Source organism: Mauremys mutica, unplaced genomic scaffold, assembly GCF_020497125.1.
Source record: "Mauremys mutica isolate MM-2020 ecotype Southern unplaced genomic scaffold, ASM2049712v1 Super-Scaffold_100270, whole genome shotgun sequence".
NCBI lineage: Eukaryota > Metazoa > Chordata > Testudines > Geoemydidae > Mauremys > Mauremys mutica.
Window position 1 is genome coordinate 360,360 of NW_025423299.1, and position 12,676 is coordinate 373,035.

The 12,676-nt window shown below is 63.8% G+C and overlaps 1 non-coding gene across 1 annotated transcript; it reads right to left on the reverse strand.

Moving 5' to 3' along the window:
• Nucleotides 1-3,742: 3,742 nt before the first annotated feature.
• On the reverse strand, nucleotides 3,743-3,816 carry TRNAI-AAU. The gene has a single exon. It is a non-coding gene; the product is annotated as a tRNA-Ile (tRNA).
• Nucleotides 3,817-12,676: the final 8,860 nt, after the last annotated feature.

The window sequence follows — 12,676 nt, forward strand, 5'->3', positions numbered from 1 at the left end:
CTGACCATAGCTGGTCTGTGGGAGCTGGGGCCACTCACCGTGCCCCTTTCCTTGTTAGTATAGTGGTGAGTATCCCCACCTGTCACGCGGGAGACCGGGGTTTGATTCCCTGATGGGGAGGGTGACCCCTTTTGAAGGGGGGGACAAAGAAATCCCTGGCCTGCCCACCACATGCCTTGCATTCTCCTTCAACGGCCACTTCCCTTCGCACCCCGAACTGATGACTTTCACCTCCAGAGAGACAATTACCTCGCAAGGACACGCTCGCCCTAGCCAAAGCCTCCCCCGGGGCCTGCACGTGGGGGCACGTTTCAGAGCGGCAAAGGGAAATAGGCTGACCAGGGCCATGAGGACAATGGCCCAGACAAACGGGGAGGGACTTGGTCCAGGGGTGGAGGAAGACAGAAAAAGGGACAGGCATGGGATTGGCTTCCTGTCTTTTTTCCTTTGCTCAGCATTTGACCTGTGACTGTAATGGGGAGACCTGAGAAAGACCTGTGGCTGCCGGCGAGGTAGGTGGCCGCCCCGAGAGCGCAGAGCTGAGCATTTTCTGCTGGGCTGCTGCCTGCACCCCCAGCGCCTGGCCGTGATCGTATAGTGGTTAGTACTCTGCGCCGTGGCCGCAGCAACCTCGGTTCAAATCCGGGTCATGGCATTAATTTTTGGTGGGGAGGGGCTATCCTGCAGCACGCCTCGTGGCTCAGTCTGATGGCGTCCGTTTGCAAAGAGAGCCATCAGCCGGTCCTTAGTTTCTGCTTGGTAAAGGCAAGTCAGTGGGGTCCATCGGTCAGAAAAAGAGTCCCAGGACTTCTTGCTGGGCGCCAGGGTCCAAAAGCGGCGCATTCCCTCCTGGAAAGGGCTGTGTTTCGAATGTCCGTCCAGTGCGCGTTGAAGGGAAGGATCTGCGTGCCTGGGAAGCTGCGTCCCGCCACAGGCGCTTGAGAAGCCAAAGGGGCCGTGGGTGAGTTTGTGATGAGGTGAGTGTGAAGTGTGGAAGGGGGAGGGTGGCAAGAGGAGGTTTTGAGAGGAAAAAAGGTGCTGCTGAGCTGGTAGGTGAGGGCAAGGTCCCAGGTGGGTGTTGTGTGAGGAGCTGTGTAGGCCCGAAAAGGCGTCCTGCTGGGCAAGGGCAGGTGAGGAGGGCCAGGGCTTTTCCCAGGGCTGTTGCTGTGGCCAAAGCCTTTGGGAAGCAGAAGAGGGTCAGGGGTGCTGTTGCCTGCTGGGGCCCATGCGACGGTGTAGGTGTATGCTGACCATAGCTGGTCTGTGGGAGCTGGGGCCACTCACCGTGCCCCTTTCCTTGTTAGTATAGTGGTGAGTATCCCCACCTGTCACGCGGGAGACCGGGGTTTGATTCGCTGGCGGGGAGGGTGACCCCTTTTCAAGGGGGGAACAAAGAAATCCCTGGCCTGCCCACCCCATGCCTTCCATTCTCCTTCTACGGCCACTTCCCTTCACACACCGCACTGATGACTTTCACCTCCAGAGAGACAATTACCTCGCAAGGACATGCTCGCCCTAGCCAAAGCCTCCCCCGAGGCCTGCACGTGGGGGCACGTTTCAGAGCGGCAAAGGGAAATAGGCTGGCCAGGGGCATCAGGACAATGGCCCAGACAAACGGGGAGGGACCTGGTCCAGGGGTGGAGGAAGACCGAAAAAGGGACAGGCATGGGATTGGCTTCCTGTCTTTTTTCCTTTGCTCAGCATTTGACCTGTGACTGTAATGGGGAGACTTGAGAAAGACCTGTGGCCGCCGGCGAGGTAGGTGGCCGCCCCGAGAGCACAGAGCTGAGCATTTTCCAGTGTGCTGCTTCCTGTACCCCCAGCGCCTGGCCGTGATCGTATAGTGGTTAGTACTCTGCGCCGTGGCCGCAGCAACCTCGGTTCGAATCCGGGTCACGGCATTGCTTTTTGGTGGGGAGGGGCTATCCTGCAGCACGCCTCGTGGTTTTTCCATCCTGGTGTTACAGAGATAGTGTACTTTCTTTCTTTCTTTTAATAAAATCCTTTTCTTTTTAGAACCTGATTGATTTCTTCCCTTGTTTGGATTTTCAGGGGAAGTGGAGGGGGAAAAGTGAATCCCTCTTTGTTTGATTCAAGGAGTTTGAATCAAGGTATCTTTCCCAACAACTAGGAGAGGGGGAAGAAGGTGGGGGAATGGTTTATTTCCCTTAGGGTTAAGAGTCAAGGAGTTTGGATCTGTGTTCCCCAGGGAAGGTTTGGGGGAACAGGGCGTGTGCTAGACACTGGAACTTCTAGATGGTGGCAGCTTTACCAGATCTAAACTAGGATTTAAGTTGAGAGGGGCCCATGCAGGTCCCCATCTTGTGGATGCTAAAGTTCGAAGTGGGGAATAAACATATGACGAGGCGATGCCCGCATTCTCCCAGCCTGTCGACTAAGGGCTCCTGATGAGCGTGGTGGACGGGAAATTCGGCCATCTGACTTTTGGCCTTGCTGCCCGTAGCGGTCAGGCCGAAAAATCAAAAGCCATCCTCCCCAGGCCCACAGCCACCCAAGGGCTCCTCTGCACCATCTTGCCTCCACGAGTGCCGCACTCTGACCAGCTGAACCAGGCAAGCCACGGAAAACTTCTCAAGGTCTTCCCCTGGTGTGGGCTTGGATGCGAAAAGCACCTGGCCGTTCATCAGCTGTTGCAAGAAGTGTGCAGAGTAGGAGTAGCGATGGGGCTGTAGCTTTCCACAGCATCTCAATTTGGGCAGCTTTCCATTCCCCTTTTCTGTGTAATGTCCCTCCCATGGGTTTCACTTGCGGAACTGTACGACTCTGGCAGGGTGGCCATTTAGAAATCTTTTCCTTGCTTTTCTTTTTCGCCTGGCCCCAGCGTTAGGACCATTTGGGTGTTTCAGTGCGTGTGTTTTCCCATTTGGAGGCATTTGGAAGTTTGGAAGGGGAGCCGAAAGAGGAGTCTTTTTCACAAGCAATTGGCTTTCTGCACAGGTAGGGCCCTTGGCCGTAAAGCTTAGCTCCATCAGTGCGTCTGTATGGGGTTCCTCCAGTGCCTCAAGAGCCCGTGCTAAACTCTCGGTGTGGGCGTTTGGCTTGCGCCAGTCAGAGTGCGGTGCCTGCGTCTTCCCAGGGCCGGCTCCCGTGAGGCGCGCATAACTTGGGAGGCAAGGGGTAGAAGAGAAAGCAAGTGAAGCTGACTTCGAGTGGTGGTGCCCCTGGGCGGAGTGGTCCTCCTGCTCCTTCCGGTCGGAGGGGTGGGCTTGGGGGGTCTGGCTGTGGGCGGTGGGAGGATGGTGTCCAGGGAAGTCCCAAAGGTCATCCTGCGCCGGCGGAGTGTGAAGCCTCTCCCCTAGTTTGGGGTGCCGAGTATTAAGCCTTCCTCTGTGGCTTGGGCTGGGGAGCGTGATCCGGTGTTGGGTCCATTTGGGTGGAGCTGGCGGCCGGCAAGAATTTGGGCTATCAGGTCAACCCTCTGTGGACACTGGGGGCGAGCCGGCAGGCCTGCGATTTTGGCTTCGCGGGCGGGCAGCTCAAGCCTGGCCTCCTATGAGCCTGGAAGGCAGCCGGCCGGGCTCCCCCGTCTCCAAGTTCCTTTCAGGCAGCAGGTGGAGCGAGGAGCCCAGGGAGGGGAGCCCAAGGAGGTGTCAGGAGCTTGGTCCTGCCCGGCGCCTGCGCCCAGCAGGGCTCTTGCCCGCTCCCGGCCTACCTGGTTTTGGCCTCTGCCCCCCTTAGCAGTCAGCCCAAAAGAGCAGAAGCCACCCTCTCTCTCCCGGAGTGGCCAGCATGGGGCTTGAACCCATGACCTTGGCGTTATTAGCACCACGCTCTAACCAGCTGAGCTAGCCGGCCTACAGAAAGCCCTCCTTTGCCTGACCCTTTTGGAAGGAGTCACTGGCTGGCGCGGGGAACGATGTGGCCTCCGTTATCGAATGGATGGATCGAGACGCTACCTACCAAGGTAGGGGAATTAGCTCAAGTGGTAGAGCGCTCGCTTTGCATGCGAGAAGCAGCAGGATCAATGCCCGCATTCTCCAGCGGCAAGGCAGCCCTGGGACCTTCTCTTGCCCTTCTTTTAGAAGCCATGGACAGTCAGCCGGCTCAGCTCCTCCAGTGGCCTCCATCCCTCTCCCCGCTTGGCCTCCCAAAAAGCCAGCCCTTGCGGAGCACAAAGCTCTTCCTCCCCGGCCCTTCTCCCCCTTGCGCTGACTGGGAGGCTGGAGACAGCTGGGGGAAGTTAGCTCAAATGGAAGAGCAGGGGAGAAGTAGTCAGACCCATACACACATTCTCCAGCCTGCTCTGCTCAGCTTTGCTCTTCTGGGCTGGGCTCTAGTGCGGGACCTGCACCTTTCTTTCTGAGCTCTCACTGGAGCACAATCCCTTTCCTCCTCCCTCCCTGCTAGTCTACGCCAAGCTCATTGGCCGGGAGGGAGAGCCACTCAAATACAGAATTACTCACATCCCAGGGGTCCATGAAGGGAATGAGGAGATGGGCGGGGTGGCACGCGATACCAGCTCAGCTGAGACCGTGAGACCTCGCAGCCTCCTGATCTCAGGCAGCATGGCAGCCGTGGAGCAGAGCAGAGCACGCAGACAGCTTGGAGACAGCCAAAGCGGGGAAGGGCTGCGTTGGTCTGGAAGAGGGAGTCGGTGGCTGTCTATCCTGGCGGAGGCAGGGTCGCTTTGCTGTATGCTGGGCCAGGGGCCAGGGAGTCTGCTAGAGTTGCTGAGCTGGGCCTGCTCCGGGCTTTGCTTGGGTTAGAGGAAAGTGGTGAAGATAGGAACGGCCCTCCTGGGTGAGACCGATGGTCCATCTAGGCCACTATCCCGTCTTCTGACAGTAACCAATGCCAGGCGCTTCAGAGGCAATGGCCAGAGCAGGCAATCGTCAAGTGATCTATCCCTGCGTTGTCTTCTGAAGTTTGGTGCTTGTTTCAGGGGCTAACTCTCAGCCCAGACACACTCCAGGGAGGGAGCGTTGGTGTTTGTGCCGAGGAGCGTGGCTGGGACTCGGACCCCCTTCCCCAGCTCTGGGTAGCGCCCCCACCCCCTACCCCCATTTCAGGCTGTGTTCTGCTTAAGGCCACAGAGCCCTTGCCTTTTTTTGCCCGGTGCCTGAGAGTCAGGCCAGCTGCGGGGAATTAGCTCAAGCGGCAGAGCGCTCGCTTTGCATGCGAGAGGTAGTGGGGGGCGATGCCCGCATTCTCCGAGCCTGTTGACTAAGGGGTCCTGATGAGCGTGGTGGACGGGAGAGTCGGCCATCTGATTTTTGGCCTTGCTGCCCGTAGCGGTCAGGCCGAAAAATCAAAAGCCTCCCCAGGCCCACAGCCACCCAGGGGCTCCTCTGCACCATCTTGCCTGAGCCGGTGGAAGTGGAGCCTGGAACTGAACTGATGCTCTGAGGGTTATTTGCACTGCGCACTTCACATGGAGGTTAAAACACGGGGCACAGATCTTTGAGCACAACCCTCGTCCTGAGGAATGGGGGGGGGGCTGCATAAAGATAGACCGGCTCTCCCTGGTAGGGCTGCAGCGGCTCTTCACAGGGGCAGTCCCACTGGCAATTCGTACCAGAGTTTTGAAAGCCTCCTTTCCTGGGCTGACCTGGCTCCTCTCTCTTTAGGAAGACTGGTGACCCCAAACTTCCCAGAAAGCAGCATAGTGAGGCCAATCTGAGCACAGACACCTGCTCAGCACCCCGGGGTGCAGCCCTGAGCTCCGGCAATCAGCTACGCTCAGCTGCCCACCCAACAAGTGTTACACGCAGGAGCCTTCGTGCCCCGCGTGTAAAGGTCCCTCCCAGCGCCAGCTTTAAACTCCGCTGCTCAGTTCTAAGCTTTGGCCACACGGGGGCAGCCTGGAGCTCAGCCAACGCCTCCCGGTGCTGGTTGCGTTCCCCGCTCCTCGTGGCAGGTTCACACCCCGCAGGCAGATCTCTGAATCGGAGCCGAACAGTTCCCCAAATCCAGTGCTATAGCAGCAGCTTTGCTAGGAAAACGCTGACGTCCCCAAGTAACGTAAGAGCCAGAGCGCTGTGTCCAGGATCTTCTCTTGGGCCCCTCACCGTGGTGTCTGTCAGGTGCAAGGAGAAACCAGGGAAATGTTTTCATGGCGTTTAAGGGCAGAAGGGGCCATTGGCTCAGCTAGTCTGACCCCCGAATAACACAGAATTACACCATGACACACACTGATCCCACAGACCTTAGATAGATCAAAGCGTTTCAGCCCTCAGGAAGGAAGCTAAACTGGGTGCCAGAGGCAGTGAACAAGGGGCCCCCAAGGCAATGGCAGGGAGCTGACGAGGTGAAATATGCCCAGATGAGCCCAGCAGGTGACCCACCCCCATGCTACAGAGGTGGGAGTCCCTGTTCCTCCTGCCCTTAAGAATCTCTGCTGGTCAGTGGGTCCCCCCAGTTCCCCAGATAAGAATCCTCCATGTGGTTTCCCTGGCTTCACCTCCAGATAAGAACATTGTGTGGAGGGGGTGGGAGGAAGGTTGTCTGGCAGATATGTAAAGGGGGACTGTGTCTCCCTGTCTGGCCCAGGCTCCTGGGAGGAAGTGATCTCAGTGTGTCTGGCTGTCTCCATTCCTCCCACCCATAAGAATCCCTGGTGTGTGGGTGCACCCTAGACCATTAAGGATCTCTGGGGGGTGGGTGTCTCTCTCCCCTAGTCAGGATCTCTGGGGCGTGCCTGTATAAAAAGAGACTTTGACTCAGCCAGGCTGGGCTGCCATCATGGAACAGACCAGGTCCTTCTGTGGAGGGTTTGCGTTCCTCCAAGGCCGTGATCTCAGTGTGTGTGGGTGTCCCTGTCCCTTCAACCCTTAACAATCCCCGGTGCGTGGGTGCGCCGGGCCCCATTACAATCCCCTCTGTCTTACTCCCCATGAGGGATCTGGTGGATGTCGGTGTTCCCCATGTTACTGGGGGTGTCTGGTGCCCCTGTCCCTCCTGGTTAATAGTGGAGTGTGTGGGTGTCCCCCTGCCCGCTAAGGATCTGTGTTGTGCGGATGCCCCCGTTCTTCTCATTAAGAATGGTGCAATGGAGCATATGGGTGTGTCCCCCACCCCATGAACTAGCTCCCGTGTGTGGTTCCCCTACCCCCATCCAGGCTCTGTGGTGTGTGGGTGTCGCTGTTCCCCTTTTCAAGATCCCTGTTGCTTGGGTGCGTCCCTCCCCCCAAGTCAGAATCCCCAGCGTGTGGGTGCTCCCATCCCCCCCTCCAGGCTCTGCGGGGGGTGTCTGTATAAAAAGAGACCATCTCTCACTGTCTTGCCCAGGCTATGCTGCAGGGGCTATTCACAGGCATCATCCTACTACTGATCAGCACAGGAGTTTTGACCTGCTCCGTTTCCGACCTGGGCCGGTTCACCCCTCCTTAGGCAACTTGGGGACCCCAAGCTTCCCTGGGATCACCATATCGATGCCGAACTTAGTGCGGACACCGGATCGACACAGCCTGCTGCAGCCCAGAACTCCTGAGCTCAAGCGATCCGCTGGCCTCAGCCTCCCCAGGAGCTGGGAATCACAGGCACCAGCCACGGAGCCCGGCTTGTTTTGCTATCTGGCAGCTCGAGCTTTAAACTCTGCTTGTGAGCTCTGTGCCTTGGCCAGACGAGGACAGCCTGGAACTGGGAAATGCTCCTGCTCCCCCAGCCCACGTCTCATGTCGAGCTGCAGGTGCCACTGTCCTCTGATATAAGATCCCGGAGGTTTTGGTGCCACCCATCCCCCGTCCAGGAGCCCAGGTGTCCGGGTACCTCTGGCCCCCATACAGAATCTTGGATGTGTGGGTGTCCGTCCCTCTGCAGAGGATCCCGGAGTGTGGATGCCCTTGTCCCCCCCAACAAGATCCTGAGTGTGTGGGTGCCACTCTCCCGCCCTAGAAGATCTCGGGTGCGTGGGTGGGTGCCCCTGTTCGCCCTTACAGCATCCCTGGTGCACGGGGGCCTCCCTCCGTCCCAACTCAGGGTCCCCAGGGTGTGAGTGCTCCCATCCCCCGATACAGACTGGGGCGGGGGGGGGTATAACTGGGTCTCCCTGTCCTGCCCATGCGGTGCTACAGCAGCTGTTCACAGGGGCAGCAACCTCACTGTCAACCTGCAGCTTTAACCTGCTCCAGGGGTGACCCATGCGGGTCGGGAGTGAGGGGCACCAGCAGAGCTGAGAGTCTGGAGGTCAGGACTGGGATAGCAGGGGCTGCGGGTCGGGAGTGAGGGGCAGCAGCAGAACTGTGAGTCTGGAGGTCAGGACTGGGATAGCAGGGGCTGCGGGTCAGGAGTGAGGGGCACCACTAGAGCTGGGGGGAACCCAGGGGGCTGCGGGTCAGGAGTGAGGGGCACCGGTAGAGCTGAAGGAAGCCCAGGGGTCTGCGGGTAGGGAGTGAGGGGCACCAGCAGAGCTGAGAGTCTGGAGGTCAGGACTGGGATAGCAGGGGCTGCGGGTCGGGAGTGAGGGGCACCGTCAGAGCTGGTGGACACCTAAGGGGCTGCGGGTCGGGAGTGAGGGGCACCAGCAGCGCAGTAACTGGGAAGCTCAGCGAGGAATCCAGGGGGCTGCGGGTCGGGAGTGAGGGGCACCAGCAGAGCTCTGGGTGTGGAGATCAGGATTGGGATAGGAGGGGCTGCGGGTCGGGAGTGAGGGGCAGCAGCAGAGCTGTGAGTCTGGAGGTCAGGACTGGGATAGTAGGGGCTGCGGGTCAGGAGTGAGGGGCACTGGCAGTGCAGTAACTGGGGAGCTCAGTGGGAAATCCAGGGGGCTGTGGGTCAGGAGTGAGGGGCACCACTAGAGCTGGGGGGAACCCAGGGGGCTGCGGGTCAGGAGTGAGGGGCACCGGTAGAGCTGAAGGAAGCCCAGGGGTCTGTGGGTCAGGAGTGAGGGGCACCAGCAGAGCTGTGAGTCTGGAGGTCAGGACTGGGAAAGCAGGGGCTGCGGGTCGGGAGTGAGGGGCACTGTCAGAACTATGGGTGTGGAGATCAGGATTGGGATAGTAGGGGCTGGGGGTCGGGAGTGAGGGGCACCGGCAGCACAGTGACTGGGGAGCTCTGCGGGAAGCCCAGTCGCTGCAGGTCGGGAGTGAGGGGCACCAGCAGAGCTGTGGATCTGGAGATCAGGATTGGAATAGGAGGGGCTGCGGGTCGGGAGTAGGGGGCAGCAGCAGAACTGTGAGTCTGGAGTCAGGACTGGGATAGCAGGGGCTGCGGGTCGGGAGTGAGGGGCACCAGCAGAGCTGTGGGTCTGGAGATCACGATTGGGATAGGAGGGGCTACAGGTCGGGAGTGAGGGGCACCGGCAGAGCTGGAGGGGGAGCTCGGACAGGGGTGGGGGGGTCAGGCTATTGCGGGTCTCCCTGTGAATGGCAGCCCCCAACCTCGCACTGAAACTGGGGGGGGGGGAAAGGTTTCTTCTTGCGCTCCCATTGGTCAGGGCTCTGCCTCCTCTTCCTATTGGCTGTCTCGGGAGAGGCGGAGTTTCCGAGAGGGCGTCACGTGGCCTTGAGGCGTTCGCGAGGCGGCTCCTGAGCAGCCCAAACACCCCCCCGAGCTCCCCCTCCCCCAGTGCCGCCCCTCCCCCTCTTCTGCCCCGCCCACAACCCCCCCGAGCTCCCCCACCCCCAGTGCCGCCCCTCCCCCTCTCTGCCCCGCCCCCATCACCCCCCGAGCTCCCCCACCCCCAGTGCCGCCCCTCCCCCTCTCTGCCCCGCCCCCATCACCCCCCGAGCTCCCCCACCCCCAGTGCCGCCCCTCCCCCTCTCTGCCCCCGTCCCCAGCCCCCCCCCGAGCTCCCCCTCCCCCAGTGCCGCCCCTCCCCCTGTCTGCCCCGCCCCCATCACCCCCCGAGCTCCCCCACCCCCAGTGCCGCCCCGCCCCCTCTCTGCCCCCGTCCCCAGCCCCCCCCCCGAGCTCCCCCTCCCCCAGTGCCGCCCCTCCCCCTGTCTGCCCCCCGCCCCCAACCCCCCCCCCGAGCTCCCCCGCCCCCAGTGCCACCCATCCCCCTCTCTGCCCCCGACCCCAACCCCCCCCGAGCTCCCCCTCCCCCAGTGCCGCCCCTCCCCCTCTCTGCCCCCGCCCCCAACCCCCCCCCGAGCTCCCCCTCCCCCAGTGCCGCCCCTCCCCCTCTCTTCCCCCGCCCCCAACACCCCCCCGAGCTCCCCCTCCCCCAGTGCCGCCCCACCCCCTCTCTGCCCCCGCCCCCAACCCCCCCCGAGCTCCCCCTCCCCCAGTGCCGCCCCTCCCCCTGTCTGCCCCCACCCCCAACACCCCCCCGAGCTCCCCCTACCCCAGTGCCGCCCATCCCCCTCTCTGCCCCCGCCCCCAACACCCCCCCGAGCTCCCCCTCCCCCAGTGCCGCCCATCCCACTCTCTGCCCCGCCCCCAACCCCCCCGAGCTCCCCCTCCCCCAGTGCCGCCCATCCCACTCTCTGCCCCGCCCCCCAAACACCTCCCCGAGCTCCCCCTCCCCCACTGCCGCCCCTCCCCCTCTCTTCCCCCACCCCCAACACCCCCCCGAGCTCCCCCTCCCCCAGTGCCGCCCCTCCCCCTCTCTGCCCCTGCCCCCAACACCCCCCCGAGCTCCCCCTCCCCCAGTGGAGCCCGTACCACAGTCTTCCCCAACACCCAAACACCTCCCCGAGCTCCCCCTCCCCCACTGCCGCCCCTCCCCCTCTCTTCCCCCACCCCCAACACCCCCCCGAGCTCCCCCTCCCCCACTGCCGCCCCTCCCCCTCTCTGACCCCACCCCCAACACCCCCCCCGAGCTCCCCCTCCCCCACTGCCGCCACTCCCCCTCTCTTTCCCCCACCCCCAACACCCCCCCGAGCGCCCCGTCCCCGTCTGCCGCCCATCCCCCTCTCTGCCCCCGCCCCCAACACCCCCTCGAGCTCCCCCTCCCCCAGTGCCGCCCCTCCCCCTCTCTGCCCCGCCCCCAACCCCCCCGAGCTCCCCCTCCCCCAGTGCCGCCCATCCCCCTCTCTGCCCCCGCCCCCAACCCCCCCCGAGCTCCCCCTCCCCCAGTGCCGCCCCTCCCCCTCTCTGCCCCCGCCCCCAACACCCCCTCGAGCGCCCCCTCCCCCAGTGCCGCCCCTCCCCCTCTCTGCCCCGCCCCCAACCCCCCCGAGCTCCCCCTCCCCCAGTGCCGCCCCTCCCCCTCTCTGCCCCCCCCCCAACCCCCCCCGAGCTCCCCCTCCCCCAGTGCCGCCCCTCCCCGTCTCTGCCCATGCCCCCAACCCCCCCCGAGCTCCCCCTCCACCACTGCCGCCCCTCCCCCTCTCTGCCCCCGCCCCCAACACCCCCCCGAGCTCCCCCTCCCCCAGTGCCGCCCCTCCCCCTCTCTGCCCCCGCCCCCAACCCTCCCCGAGCTCCCCTCCCCCAGTGCCGCCCATCCCCCTCTCTGCCCCCACCCCCAAACACCTCCCCGAGCTCCCCCTCCCCCACTGCCGCCCATCCCCCTCCTCCCCCGCCCCCAACACCCCCCCGAGCTCCCCCTCCCCCAGTGCCTCCCATCCCCCTCCTGCCCCACCCCCAACACCCCCCCGAGCTCCCCCTTCCCCAGTGCCGCCCATCCCCCTCTCTACCCCCCGCCCCCAAACACACCCCCGAGCTACCCCTCCCCCGATGCCGCCTATCCCCCTCTTCTGCCCCCGTGCCCAACCCCCCCCCGAGCTCCCCCTCCCCCACTGCCGCCCCTCCCCCTCTCTGCCTGCCCCCACCCCCAAACACCCCCCCGAGCTCCCCCTCCCCCACTGCCGCCCCTCCCCCTCTCTTCCCCCACCCCCAACACCCCCCCGAGCGCCCCCTCCCCCAGTGCGGCCCTTCCCCCTCTCTGCCCCCGCCCCCAACACCCCCTCGAGCTCCCCTCCCCCAGTGCCCCCCCTCCCCCTCTCTGCCCCGCCCCCAACCCCACCCGAGCTCCCCCTCCCCCAGTGCCGCCCATCCCCCTCTCTGCCCCCGCCCCCAACCCCACCCCGAGCTCCCCCTTCCCCAGTGCCGCCCCTCCCCCTCTCTGCCCCCGCCCCCAACACCCCCTCGATCGCCCCCTCCCCCAGGGCGTCCCCTCCACCTCTCTGCCCCGCCCCGAACCCCCCCGAGCTCCCCCTCCCCCAGTGCCGCCCATCCCCCTCTCTGCCTCCGCCCCCAACCCCCCCCGAGCTCCCCCTCCCCCAGTGCCGCCCCTCCCCGTCTCTGCCCATGCCCCCAACCCCCCCCGAGCTCCCCCTCCACCACTGCCTCCCCTCCCCCTCTCTGCCCCTGCCCCCAACACCCCCCGAGCTCCCCCTCCCCCAGTGCCGCCCCTCCCCCTCTCTGCCCCCGCCCCCAACCCTCCCCGAGCTCCCCTCCCCCAGTGCCGCCCAATCCCCCTCTCTGCCCCCACCCCCAAACACCTCCCCGAGCTCCCCCTCCCCCACTGCCGCCCATCCCCCTCCTCCCCCGCCCACAACACCCCCCCGAGCTCCCCCTCCCCCAGTGCCTCCCATCCCCCTCCTCCCCCACCCCCAACACCCCCCCGAGCTCCCCCTACCCCAGTGCCGCCCATCCCCCTCTATACCCCCGCCCCCAAACTCACCCCCGAGCTACCCCTCCCCCGATGCCGCCTATCCCCCTCTTCTGCCCCATCCCCAAAACACACCCCGACACTGCTCCTGGTTTTGGGAGGGGAACAGGAGAAAGGACAAAAGAAGCAAGAGATGAAGAGAAAGGAGGGAGGGATGGA